This window comes from Saccopteryx leptura, chromosome 3 (assembly GCF_036850995.1).
Source record: "Saccopteryx leptura isolate mSacLep1 chromosome 3, mSacLep1_pri_phased_curated, whole genome shotgun sequence".
NCBI classification, from domain to species: Eukaryota; Metazoa; Chordata; class Mammalia; order Chiroptera; family Emballonuridae; genus Saccopteryx; species Saccopteryx leptura.
Genome location: NC_089505.1, coordinates 119,658,974 through 119,670,623, shown reverse-complemented (window position 1 = coordinate 119,670,623; position 11,650 = coordinate 119,658,974). Strand labels below are relative to the sequence as shown.

Here is an 11,650-nt window from a genome sequence, read left to right as displayed (position 1 = left end):
GCGATGCATCCTGGGATATGTAGTTTAGTTTGTTTTCGGAAACAACCACTATATAATCAGAAAGACTCGGTTTCCCGGCAAGCTCCACGGTGGAGGTGTGAATGCACATATTGCCTTTAGGGAAACGTAGTTCGGCAGCCTCCATCGCGGGTTGTCCCAGTGGGAAGCGAACTCAGTTTCCCAAGTAGCCCTGCGACATCTAGTCTGAAATAGAACTTTCCTGGACACTAGGGGGTTTTGAACACGATGGCGGCAGTAGTAGCTTAGGTTCGGCGTGATGGCGTTAGAGTATCCTGTGTCTTCGGAGGTCTTGACAAAGATTTGGCACCTTCAGCTCCCTCCTGATATGTGCATGTCAGGGTATCCCGCTTTCCCCCAGTTCCCAAGAACGCCTCTTCTCTGACTAGTCTCAAAGGCGCAGATTTTGTCTGATATTGCATTCTTACCCTAGGATTCCTTCTTTCAGTCTGTTATTGTGGCCTTCCCTAGGCCGTAGGTAGGTTGTCTTGTGCTGAGAGAGCAAGAGCAAATGACGCCAGGGGGATAAGACTTTTCCTGCAGGCTATGAATAAGAGCCTAAGCTGGTCTGAGCAGCTCGACTAGCTTCTCAATGCTACTGACTGAAATGTGGCTAGGATTAAGGTAAAGGGAAGTGAGGCCCCTGGTTTGGGAATGTAGGTTAAAGCAGTGGTCCCCAGCCCCCGGGCCGCGGACCGGTACCAGTCCGTGGGCCATTTGGTACCGGTCCGCAGAGAAAGAATAAATAACTTAGATTATTTCCGTTTTATTTATATTTATAAAGTCTGAACGATGTTTTATTTTTAAAAAATGACCAGATTCCCTCTGTTACATCTGTCTAAGATTCACTCTTGACGCTTGTCTCGGTCACCTGATACATTTATCCGTCCCACCCTAAAGGCTGGTCCGTGAAAATATTTTCTGACATTAAACGGGTCCGTGGCCCAAAAAAGGTTGGGGACCACTGGGTTAAAGGACCCAGACAGTTCTCAAGAAACATACGCTTGTTTCTTTTGTTGCAGAGGTTGTATCCCTTTGCATCCCTGCTGCAGGTAAATATTGTCCCTTTATCTATCTACCCACTTTCAGGATCTCTTTTCCCCTTTTAGGAAGATGTCTTTCAGGATCTTCCTTTTCCAGTACCTTTACCATCCACTATTCCTTTCAAGTGTCTAACTATTAAACATCTGTTCCCTCCTACACCTTCCACCCCACTAACTCTTGCACTTGTTCCCTCTTTATTTCCTCAGCAGGAGACCTGACTGGGACCGGGATTCCCTCTGATCATTTTCTTCCCCAATCAGGAGCCCAAACTCAGCTGATTTGGGCTCCAAAGACTCCTATTGTTCCAGAGAGGCTGAGTTGGGCTGAGGAGGAAGTTACTATTCTCAGATCCCAGCTTCGATCCCAGACTCAGGAGAGGCTCGGAATCCTAGGTGTGTATGTGTGGTGTTTGTGTGAGACGAGGATACCAGGGGTTTGGGGAGCCCCTTATATAGTAACTGTGGTTTTCTGCCTGGGTAGGTGATCAGGGCACTAAGGCAAGCTGTGCAGGGCCTACTGGAAGAGCAACAGCAGCAGAAGTCCCAAATCTGTGCCCTGGAAGGATCTGGCCAGTTATTTTCTTCATACACAAAGCCTCATATATGCAAACAATTTTGTTGAACACCTGTTGTGTGCATTTGTATCTTGATTCATAAGTGGAATCCCTAGGCCCATGTGTGAAGCTTTTAGAGGGGCTGACTCCCAACTTGTCCCATTATAGCATCACTAAGGTTGCTGCAGCGAGGCCCAGAGCAGAAGGCTCTTTTTCTGGAGCAAACCTGGACAGGCTGAGAAGAGAACTGCAGGGCCTTTGAAGCCAGGTGCAGGAACAGGCCCAAGCCCAAATATCAATACAAGGACCACAAAAATGTAGTGCTTGCCAGTGGCCTTCACCAAGAGCTGCAGAATGAGTAAGTGATTGTCAAGTGATGGGAAGCAAGAGTAAGGTCCTTGAACTCCCGGTACTCTGGTAGCCTCCTCTGGGCTTACTGACTTTAGAATGACATTGCTATTATCCTTGCAGGAGGCAACCTCTGCGGGAGGAGTCAGAGATTCTCAGGGAGGAACTGAAGTTGATGTGGGACCAGCTAAGTGAGTAAAAGACTGGGGGAGGGAATGAGTTCACCTGTCCCATTTTCTGGAAAGCCTTCTGGTTCTCCCAGTAAGTGACCATAGCTCTAGGAACTTGAGCTACTCAGAATTCTGGCCAAGTATTTTTTTTCTTTTTTCTTTTTTTTTTTGACAGAGACAGAGAGAGAGTCAAAGAGAGGGACAGATAGGGATAGAGAGGAAGGGAGAGAGATGAGAAGCATCAATTCTTTGTGTGGCACCTTAATTGTTCATTGATTGCTTTCTCCTATGTGCTTTGACCAGGGGCTCCAGCAGAGTGAGTGACCCCTTGTTCAAGCCAGCAACCTTGGGCTTCAGGCCAGTGACCTTTGGACTCAAGCTGGTGAGCCTGTGCTCAAGCGGCGACCTTGGGGTTTCGAACCTGGGTCCTCTGCGCTCCAGTCTGACATTTTATCCACTGTGCCAGCACCTGGTCAGGCTATTTATTATTATTATTTTTTTATTATTTTTTTTTGTCTTGCCTCCAAAGGTATGTCTACTTTCCCTAGTCAGCTGGGAAGCTTCCTGTCAGCTGGACTAGAATGCTTCTGTTTCAGTTTTCAGCACCAAAATAGACAAAAGGCAGGGAGGGTGAAGGAAAGAAGTTGGAGAATAGCCTTTTACATTTTCTCTCATCTGCAGCTCAGCATCAGGAGCTGATGCTGAAACAGAAGGCTGAGAGGTGGCAAGCTCAGGCCCTCAGCTGAAAGGTAGGGCCAGGATTGGATCTATCCCTTAATATCTCCCTGTGGAGGCCCTTTCCTTTCTCTGTCTATCCTGTTGTGCAGGCAGGCCAGGATACCCTCTCTCACCCCTATCTCTTTCTCTTCTCTGTGATGACTCTACCTCCCTTCAAAGCTCTTCTTCCTGGCCATGAGAAACTCTACTCCAGGCCATGAGAAACTATTCTTGCCTACTGAGGGTTCCAAGTGTGCTGAAGAGGCCAGTTATGGGTTGAGGGGTTTCTTTTGGAGAGAGCAAAGTTTGGTTCTACCTGGGACCATAATCTGGCAGAATTGGAGCAGCTGCAGAAAGGCCAGGTGGGCAAAGAGGCTGCCAGGACAGAGGCCAAGGATCCTAGGACAGAGGCCTAAGATGCCCAGCAGGAGCATGACCTCCTCAGGTCAGGGGGTATGGGTGCCTGTGGCAGTGGAAGGGGTTTGTCTCACAGAGGCCAGGCACTGGGGACCAAAGTTCAGCTCTCCTGTATTTCATATGGGCCAGTAGGGGCAGTATGAGTATCTGAGTTATAGCCCATAAAGACAATACTGGGCATTCTTTTTTTTTTTTTTTTTTTACAGGGACACAGAGGGGGTCAGAGAGAGGGATAAATAGAATAGGGACAGACAGACAGGAACGGAGAGAAATGAGAAGCACCAATCATCTCATCAGTTTTTGTTGCCCTTGTGACACCTTAGTTGTTCATTGATTGCTCTCTCATATGTGCCTTGACCGCGGGCCTTCAGCAGACCAAGTAACCCCTTGCTTAAGCCAGTGACCTTGGGTCCATTCTGGTGAGCTTTTTGCTCAAGCCAGATGAGCCCACGCTCAAGCTGGTGACCTCGGGGTCTTGAACCTGGGTCCTCCGCGTTTCAGTCCGACGCTCTATCCACTGTACCACCGCTTGGTCAGGCCTGGGCATTCTTTACTTGATATGAAGTCACTGAGGTATCTTTATAATGTTTGGAGGATAAAAGGGGAGTTCGTGTCTCAGGAAGGAGGACAGTTCTATGCTTGAAGGGCCCCTTTGACCTTCTATCACCATTTCTGCCTCTAATTCTGTTTCCCTTTTCAGAACCTCTGTTCACATCCTCCAGTCTAAGCTACCCCTGGCCGCCATGTTTGCCATGACTCTTCATTTAGCTCTGAAGTCAGTCATCAGGACAATAACAGTAGCTGAAAACTTTTAAGGAAGTTAGGTGAGGGGTAAGGGCAGGGATCCCAGTTCTGGGGAGGCTGAATCTAAATGTTGCCCGATTGCCACCTGCCTGATAATTTGGCACTAGGTAGAATGGAGTCTCTGCCTTTTTCTTAGTGAATCCATCGACCTCTGTTGCTACTTATCCCAGGTGAGGCCTGTATGTCCCTCCCCATCAGACAGGTCCAGGGCCTAGTTCTGTGTATCACAGTGCTTGCTGATGGTTTATCTTCTCTTTTCTCTCTCCTCTTAGATTTCCAGAAGAGCACCTTTCTAACCTGGAACCCAGCTACTTTCAGCTGCAAGCCCAGAGCCTTGAGCAGGAGGACCTGTCATTTAAAGGCCCCAAGATACTCTTGCATCACCTTGTAAGAGTAGTAGGATAAAGTCTTCTTTGCTCGCCTTCCTCTCCAGGAGGACCCTGTTTCTGGACTCCCTGCGCCTCCCCTCTTGATCAGTTGGCATCTGCCCTCTCTACTGAGGCTTATCATTGCCTGTCCACTTTCCCACCAACTGCAGTAAAATGGTTTGACCCTCCCTGATGTGTTTTCCTGTGAATCAGCACCCATGTGGGATAGACACAGCTGTACCATTTCTTCTTTCTATAACATAAGTGCTTCCTGCCACATTTCTCTCTGAAATCCAAGTTCGTAGACATTTATACTTGTACATTCTGAGCTTAAATGCTGTCTTTAGTGGAACTTGGGGTGAGAACTACTCCCATTCTGGCAAGTAGAATGAGGTAGGACAATGTTCTGGGACAGCACTGTTGTGGATGCAGAGGAGGGTGAGACATTCTGGCGGGCCCTGGACCTTGGCAATAGGAGGCTTTATCTCCTGGTCTCTAGTTTCTGCTTTTGAGGCTCACTCTAGCCCTTCCACACCTCCTCATCCTTAGCAATCCAGCCTACATTTCCATAGCAGTCTACTCCCTGGTCACTGTTCTTTCAGTTTCTCTGCCTCTAATTCAGTGGCTTTTAGAATTTTTTGAGTATGACCTCCAGTAAGAAATAGTTTACATTATAGCTTAGTGAATACATACACACACACGTATATATATATTTATTTAAACTGAAATATATTGAATGATTCAGTACTTATGCTTACTAGGGCCTGACCTGTGGTGGCGCAGTGGATAAAGCATCGAACTGGAATGCTGAGGTTGCTGGTTCGAAACCCTGGGCTTGCTTGGTCAAGGCACATATGGGAGTTGATGCTTCCTGCTCCTCTCTTTCTCTCTCTCTCTCGCTCTCTTTCTCTCTAAAATGAATAAATAAAATAAAAATTTTAAAAAAAGATAAAAAAAATACTAGGAGTGATGCACTCTGATATTTCCTAATTAAAAAGTGCATTGTGGCTATTGGCTCTGATCCTTCCACCATTTGGTTGATCTCTGGAAAATATATCTTCCTAGGTAGACTAAGGGAAGCATTACTTTCTCCTTAGCTGTGCTTTGTATTCTAGACAGTGTAGTCCAGAATTTCCTGAGAAGCAACAGCATCACTGAGGTCTCATGAGATCTCTTCCATTGCTAAATATAGCCAAAAGATAATGCCATTCATCCACCTAGTATATGTTTATTGAGCATAATATATACCAGTCCTGATATATATTTATCCTGTGCTAAAATGGGCAGTGGGTTCATGTAGAGGCCACAGCTCTTAGCTCAGTCCAGCTGGGAAGAGGAGACAGTTATCTGAAATAAAAGCATCATAAAAGGCTGATATCAGGAATTACTTCCTTTATGGGGAGCATTCAAGGCCCTGGCATAACAAGCAGACAGGTCATGAAGAGTGGTCTTTGACACCTGAATAAGGCAATCCTTGGTTCTTACCCGTCAGCATTAGGGAGGTTGCTGAGAGTGGAATGATAGAGATCAGGTCTTTGTGAAATAGAACCTGTTCAAAACACAAGCAAAGAACTTCCCATCAAGGCTCATCTTTTTTTAATTTTTTTAATTTTTTTTTTTTTTCTTTCTGAAGCTGGAAACAGGGAGAGACAGTCAGACAGACTCCCGCATGCGCCCGACCGGGATCCACCCGGCACGCCCACCATGGGGCGAAGCTCTGCCCACCAGGGGGCGGTGCTCTGCCCATCCTGGGCGTCGCCATGTTGCGACCAGAGCCACTCTAGCGCCTGAGGCAGAGGCCACAGAGCCATCCCCAGCGCCCGGGCCATCTTTGCTCCAATGGAGCCTTGGCTGCGGGAGGGGAAGAGAGACAGAGAGGAAGGCGCGGCGTAGGGGTGGAGAAGCAAATGGGCGCTTCTCCTGTGTGCCCTGGCCGGGAATCGAACCCAGGTCCTCCGCACGCTAGGCCAACGCTCTACCGCTGAGCCAACCGGCCAGGGCAATTTTTTTTTATTTATTCATTTTAGAGAGGAGAGGGAGAGAGAGAGAGAGAGAAGGGGGGGAGGAGCTGGAAGCATCAACTCCCATATGTGCCCTGACCAGGCAAGCCCAGGGTTTCGAACCGGCGACCTCAGCATTTCCAGGTCGACGCTTTATCCACTGCGCCACCACAGGTTAGGCAAGGCTCATCTTTTTGCTAAACCAGGTGTAAGGAAATCCTGATTTTTAATTTCTTTTTTTTATTTTTATTTTTTTGTGAGAGAGACAGAGAGGGACAGACAGGAAGGGAGAGAGATGAGAAGCATTAATTCTTCATTGCGGCACCTTAGTTTTTCATTGATTGCTTTCTCTTATGTGCCTTGACTAGGGGCTACAGCAGACCGAGTGACCCCTTGCTCAAGCCAGTGACCTTGGGCTCAAGCTGGTGAGATGTGCTCAAACCAGATGAGCCTGCACTCAAGCCGGAGACCTTGGCGTTTCGAACACGGGTCCTCCACATCCCAGTCCGATGCTCTATCCACTTTGCCACTGCCTGGCCAGGCTTGATTTTTAAATCTTTTGATACATCTGGCATGGTGGCGTTATTCAATTCTACTTGCTATCAGTGTACTACTTATTTATCAACTACTTTGCAGCAGGCCCTGTGGGAGATAGGGTTTGCAAGGGTACCAGAGGTCTAACAGCAGGAACATTTAATAGTAATATTGAACAGTGGTATTTGAACTGTCACCAGGTGGCAGCACATGACTTTGTTTCCAGAAGATTTTCTTTTTCTTTAAGCGACAGAGACAGAGACAGAGAGAAGGACAGACAGGCAGGAAAGGAGAGAGATGAGAAGCATCAATTCTTTGTTGCGGCACCTTAGTTGTTCATTAATTGCTTTTTCATATGTGCCTTGACGGGAAGGGGGTGGCTACAGCAGAGTGAGTGACCCCTTGCTCAAGCCAGCAACCATGGGGTCATGTCTATGATCCCATGCTCAAGCCAGCGACCCTGCGCTCAAGCTGGTGAGCCCATGCTCAAGCCGGAGATATTGGTGTTTAGAACCTGGGTCCTCTGTGTCCCAGTCTGACGCTCTATCCATTGCACCACTGCCTGGTCAGGTGATTCCAGAAGATTGATAACAGAAAGAAAAGGCTTTGGGCCAAAGGGACTGGGCTAGGGTGCTCCTTTTGCCCTTCAGAGATCCTGTGAGCTAACAATTAAGGGTCCTGTTAAGGCTTCTTTTCTGCTCAGAAATCTATTATACACAGAATAAAAAACAAAGGACAAATTTGTCACTGAAGCCCAACCTATATTTAAACTCTTATCTTTCTACTCTTATCTCCTACTACACATCTTTTTAATATATTTTTTTCTTTTTTTAAAGGGGGAAAGAAGATTTGACTGGCTTAAAAAAATAATAAAGGGGGAAAGAAGGAGAGAGAAACAGCAATTTTTTTTTTGTATTTTTCTGAAGTTAGAAACGGGGAGGCAGGCAGACTCCCGCATGCACCCGACGGGGATCCACCCGGCACGCCCACCAGGGGGCGATGCTCTGCCCATCTGGGGTGTCGCTCTGTTGCAATCAGAGCCATTCTAATGCCTAAGGCAGAGGCCATGGAACCATCCTCAGCGCCCGGGCCAACTTTGCTCCAATGCAGCCTTGGCTGCAGGAGGGGAAAAGAGAGACAGAGAGGAAAGAGAGGGGGAGGGGTGGAGAAGTAGATGGGCGCTTCTTCTGTGTGCCCTGGCCGGGAATTGAACCCGGGACTCCTGCACTCCAGGCCGACGCTCTACCGCTGAGCCAACCGGCCAGGGCCTACACATCCTTTTAAAAATTTATTCATTTTTAGAGAGAGAGGAGAAAGAGAGAGAGAGAGAAAGGGGGAGGAGCTGGAAGCATCAACTCCTATATGTGCCTTGACCAGGCAAGCCCAGGGTTTCAAACTGGTGACCTCATCATTCCAGGTCAATGCATTATCCACTGTGCCACCACAGGTCAGGCTACATTTTTTTTTAAAGATCTTATTTATTGATTTTAGAGACTGGAGAGAGGAAAGAGGGAAGCATAAACTCATAGTAGTTGCTTCTTGTATGCTCCTGGACTGGACAACCCTGGGGTTTTTGAACTGGTGACCTCAGCATTCCAAGTTGTTCCTTTATCCATTGTGCCACTACGGTCAGGCCTACTACACATCCTTTTAAAACTTGATTGTGGCCCTAGCTGGTTTGCATAGTGGATAGAGCGTTGGCCTGGTATGTAGACATCCCAGGTTTGATCCCTGTACAGGGCACACATAAGAAGTGACCATCTGCTTCTCTTCCTCTCCCTCTCTCCTCTTACAGCCAGTGACTTGATTGGTCAAGTGTCAGCCTTGGCACTGAGGAAATTCAGTTGATTTGCCCCCAGATGGGGGTTGCCACATGGATCCTGGTTGGGACGCATGTGGGAGTCTATCTCCCCTCCTCTCACTTAAAAAACAAACAAACAAAAGACAACTTTATTGTTACTGGAAATGCACACCATCTGTACTCCAACTACAGTAGTCTTCCCATACCCATGGGGAATATGTTCCAAGACTGAGAGATGGCTGGGACCACGGCAAGTACTGAATTCTATAAATACTATGTTTTTTCTTATACATACATACTTATAATTAAGCTTAATTTATAAATTAGGCACAGTAAAAGATTAAGAACTAATAATAAAATAGGACAATTATGACATACTGTAATTAAAATATGAATGTGATCTCAAAATATTGTATTGTACTCACCCTTTTTGTGATGTGAGATGATAAAATGCCTATGTGAGAGATGAAGTGAACGAGACACTATTAAGGGTTACTTGAATATAAGCATTGATACAAGCAGAGTCAATCTGATAATGGTGATGGCTACTAAGTGAATAACCAGCTGCTGTTACTATAGTATATCAAATCATTAGTACAGTAATTGTTTATGTAACAGTATTTTCCCAACACTATACTGAGGACACTGCGTTCTTACTGACTTTTCCTTACTCAATCTTACTCAGCTATAACTTTACCAACCCAAAAGCCGCGCCAGTCGAATCCATCTTCTTTTGGGTTTGTCAATTACCACTCGCTTACCTGTTTGGAATTTTGATTGGTCCATTTTGTGTTTACTGTCCCGCCTTCTGCGAGGTTCCAGGACTTGGGTTTCCCCCAGGTGTATTTCCTCCGCTTTGGTTCCTCCGTTTCGGTTCCTCCTCCCAATACACAGCCTCTTCTGTTTTTACCTCCACTTTCTTTCTATTGGTTCCCTTCGTTCTCCGAGTTGGCGCCTAGGGCTGTTGATTGGCTTTCTAGACACCCATGATGCCCAACCTTACACCACGTGGCAATACTGACGCTAATTGGGCAATTCCATAAGGCTCGTTGATTAAGGGTTGACTGTTGATTGGCTGTTGTGAGGGAGGGCTTGAGAGGGGCGTGGCCACCTGAAGCCCCGCCTTCAGCTCCTCTGGCCGGCTGGGCAGTCGTTTCAGTCGCTGGCTGCTGAAGAGCCCAGCGGATCTTTCATCTGCCCTCTTTGGCTCGCGGGCCAGGTTATCCTGCCCTGCCAAACCGGCGGGGGGAGCCGCCCCGACTGTGGGGCCATGGCAGTAGAGTCCTTGTCCTCCGCCTCTGCTAGTTCCGCGGAATCGCCGGCTACTGCGCGAGGGACCCCCACCGCCTCCGCAGGCTAAGAGCCGTTGCTGCCTCCGAGCTCTGAGGGCTACTATGTTCCCTCTTTGCCGCTGCTTCCCTCTCCCGCTCGCTCAGGCAACTCTCTGGCTGCTCAGTCCCGCATCAGGTAACGCCAAGAGAGCGCGTGGGGCGCAAATCCCGGGCACCCCGGCCCGCGCGCGGCTGCTACGCCCGCTTCGGCTTTGGAGCATTGGCGCTCGCGTCTCTCGGCCCCGACGGGACCTCTTCTCTTCCCAGAGGTGCTCCCCTCAGAGGTTGGGGGCACTCCTGGACCCCGTCCCTTTCCCTTTTCATTTCTTTCAAGGTCCCAGGACTACCTCCACACCAAGCCCTCAGTCCTCGCAGCCCCGGAGGCCTGGAACCGATTAGAAGTTCCTTCATTTCATGGATCTGGCCTTGGTCCTCTCAGGGACTTTCCTCAGTTCAGAGACTCAGGAATCCTTTATTTCCTCGGAGAACTGTTTCTGAGACCTACAACTTGACACTGAGAGCCTCCTCGGCTCAGTTACACTCTCCTCTCTCCGAGCTGGTCTCCTTCACTTTACTTCCCCTCAAACATACTCTAACCTCGAAAACATCCATTTCTACCCTTGAAAGATACTTCCCTCTCCCCAGACACTACTGCTTCCATCTCTTTTTCCCCGTCATTCCTCTTCTCGGCATCTCTCCTTTTCCCTCCTCATCCTGTTACCCTTCACTTTGAAGACTCTGGACTAAGCCAGTATTCAGACTTAGCTAGAAATGAAAATCAGATTGGTCTGATTAAAAAAAAAATTATTTGTTGATTTGAAAGAGATTTTTGTTGTTCCACTTATTTACACATTCATTGGTTGATTCTTGTATGTGCCCTGACTGGTGATTGAACTGGCAACCTTTGTGTATCTGAGTGATGCTCTGACCAACTAAGCTACCAGGTTGGGGCAGGCTTGTCTGATTTTAAAGTTTTCAACTTATACTTCAGAAAACCTTGCTGAAAAATTTGGACTTTATTCTGTAGGTGTGGGAGCCATTGACTGTTTTGTAAGCAGGAGTTTGGTATGATTGATTATCTCTGATAACAATGTGGAGGAAGAATTTAAAATGAGGACAGTGTGGAGACAGAAAGCCTAGGTAGGCAGGAAACTAGTGTGCTAATCATATCAGAGGGAATGAACTGGAATAGTAGTAGGAAAATGAAGAGAATGGTGTGCAATTTTATGAGGTTTCAAAATCGATTTGACAGAATTACTTGGCTGGTGGGATGGATTGGTAGTGTTAATTGAAGTGTGGACTATAAACAATTTTGAGGGAAAGTAATGAATGTGGTTTTGGACAAATTCAGTATGAGGTGTTTTTCAGATATCATTGTGTGTAGTTGGAAACTTTGATCTGAAAATTGGGAGAAAGGTTAGAACTGAATACGTAAATTTGAGGAATCAGCACAGAATATATGCATGATATTTGAAGCCTTAGTATGGATGGAAATACTGAAAGAAGAGAAGGGCTGTGGATCAGAAGGAACATTATTGTTTGAAG

General features: G+C 47.2%; 1 protein-coding gene and 2 long non-coding RNA genes across 4 annotated transcripts in view; 2 read left to right on the top strand and 1 right to left on the bottom strand.

The window, feature by feature from the left end:
• Window positions 1-246: 246 nt before the first annotated feature.
• Window positions 247-4,618, top strand: LOC136400102 (uncharacterized). Of its 2 annotated transcripts, XR_010750251.1 has the most exons (5): window positions 1,045-1,070; window positions 1,269-1,454; window positions 1,784-1,973; window positions 2,087-2,154; window positions 4,344-4,618. It is a non-coding gene; the product is annotated as an uncharacterized lncRNA (long non-coding RNA). The 2 variants fall into 2 exon arrangements; XR_010750252.1 differs by lacking the exons at window positions 1,045-1,070; window positions 1,269-1,454 and adding an exon at window positions 247-415.
• Window positions 4,619-5,883: 1,265 nt separating this feature from the next.
• Window positions 5,884-9,621, bottom strand: LOC136397646 (uncharacterized). Its single transcript, XR_010749889.1, has 3 exons — window positions 9,536-9,621; window positions 9,200-9,228; window positions 5,884-5,988 (listed from the first exon to the last, which is right to left on the bottom strand). It is a non-coding gene; the product is annotated as an uncharacterized lncRNA (long non-coding RNA).
• A 302-nt stretch (window positions 9,622-9,923) lies between these two features.
• The window catches only part of TESK2 (testis associated actin remodelling kinase 2), a 171,921-nt gene continuing 170,194 nt past the window's right edge, over window positions 9,924-11,650 (top strand). Inside the window, exon 1 of the mRNA XM_066376151.1 lies at window positions 9,924-10,241. The gene's annotated coding sequence lies outside the window, so the exon portion shown is untranslated. The remainder of the gene's footprint in view (window positions 10,242-11,650) is intronic.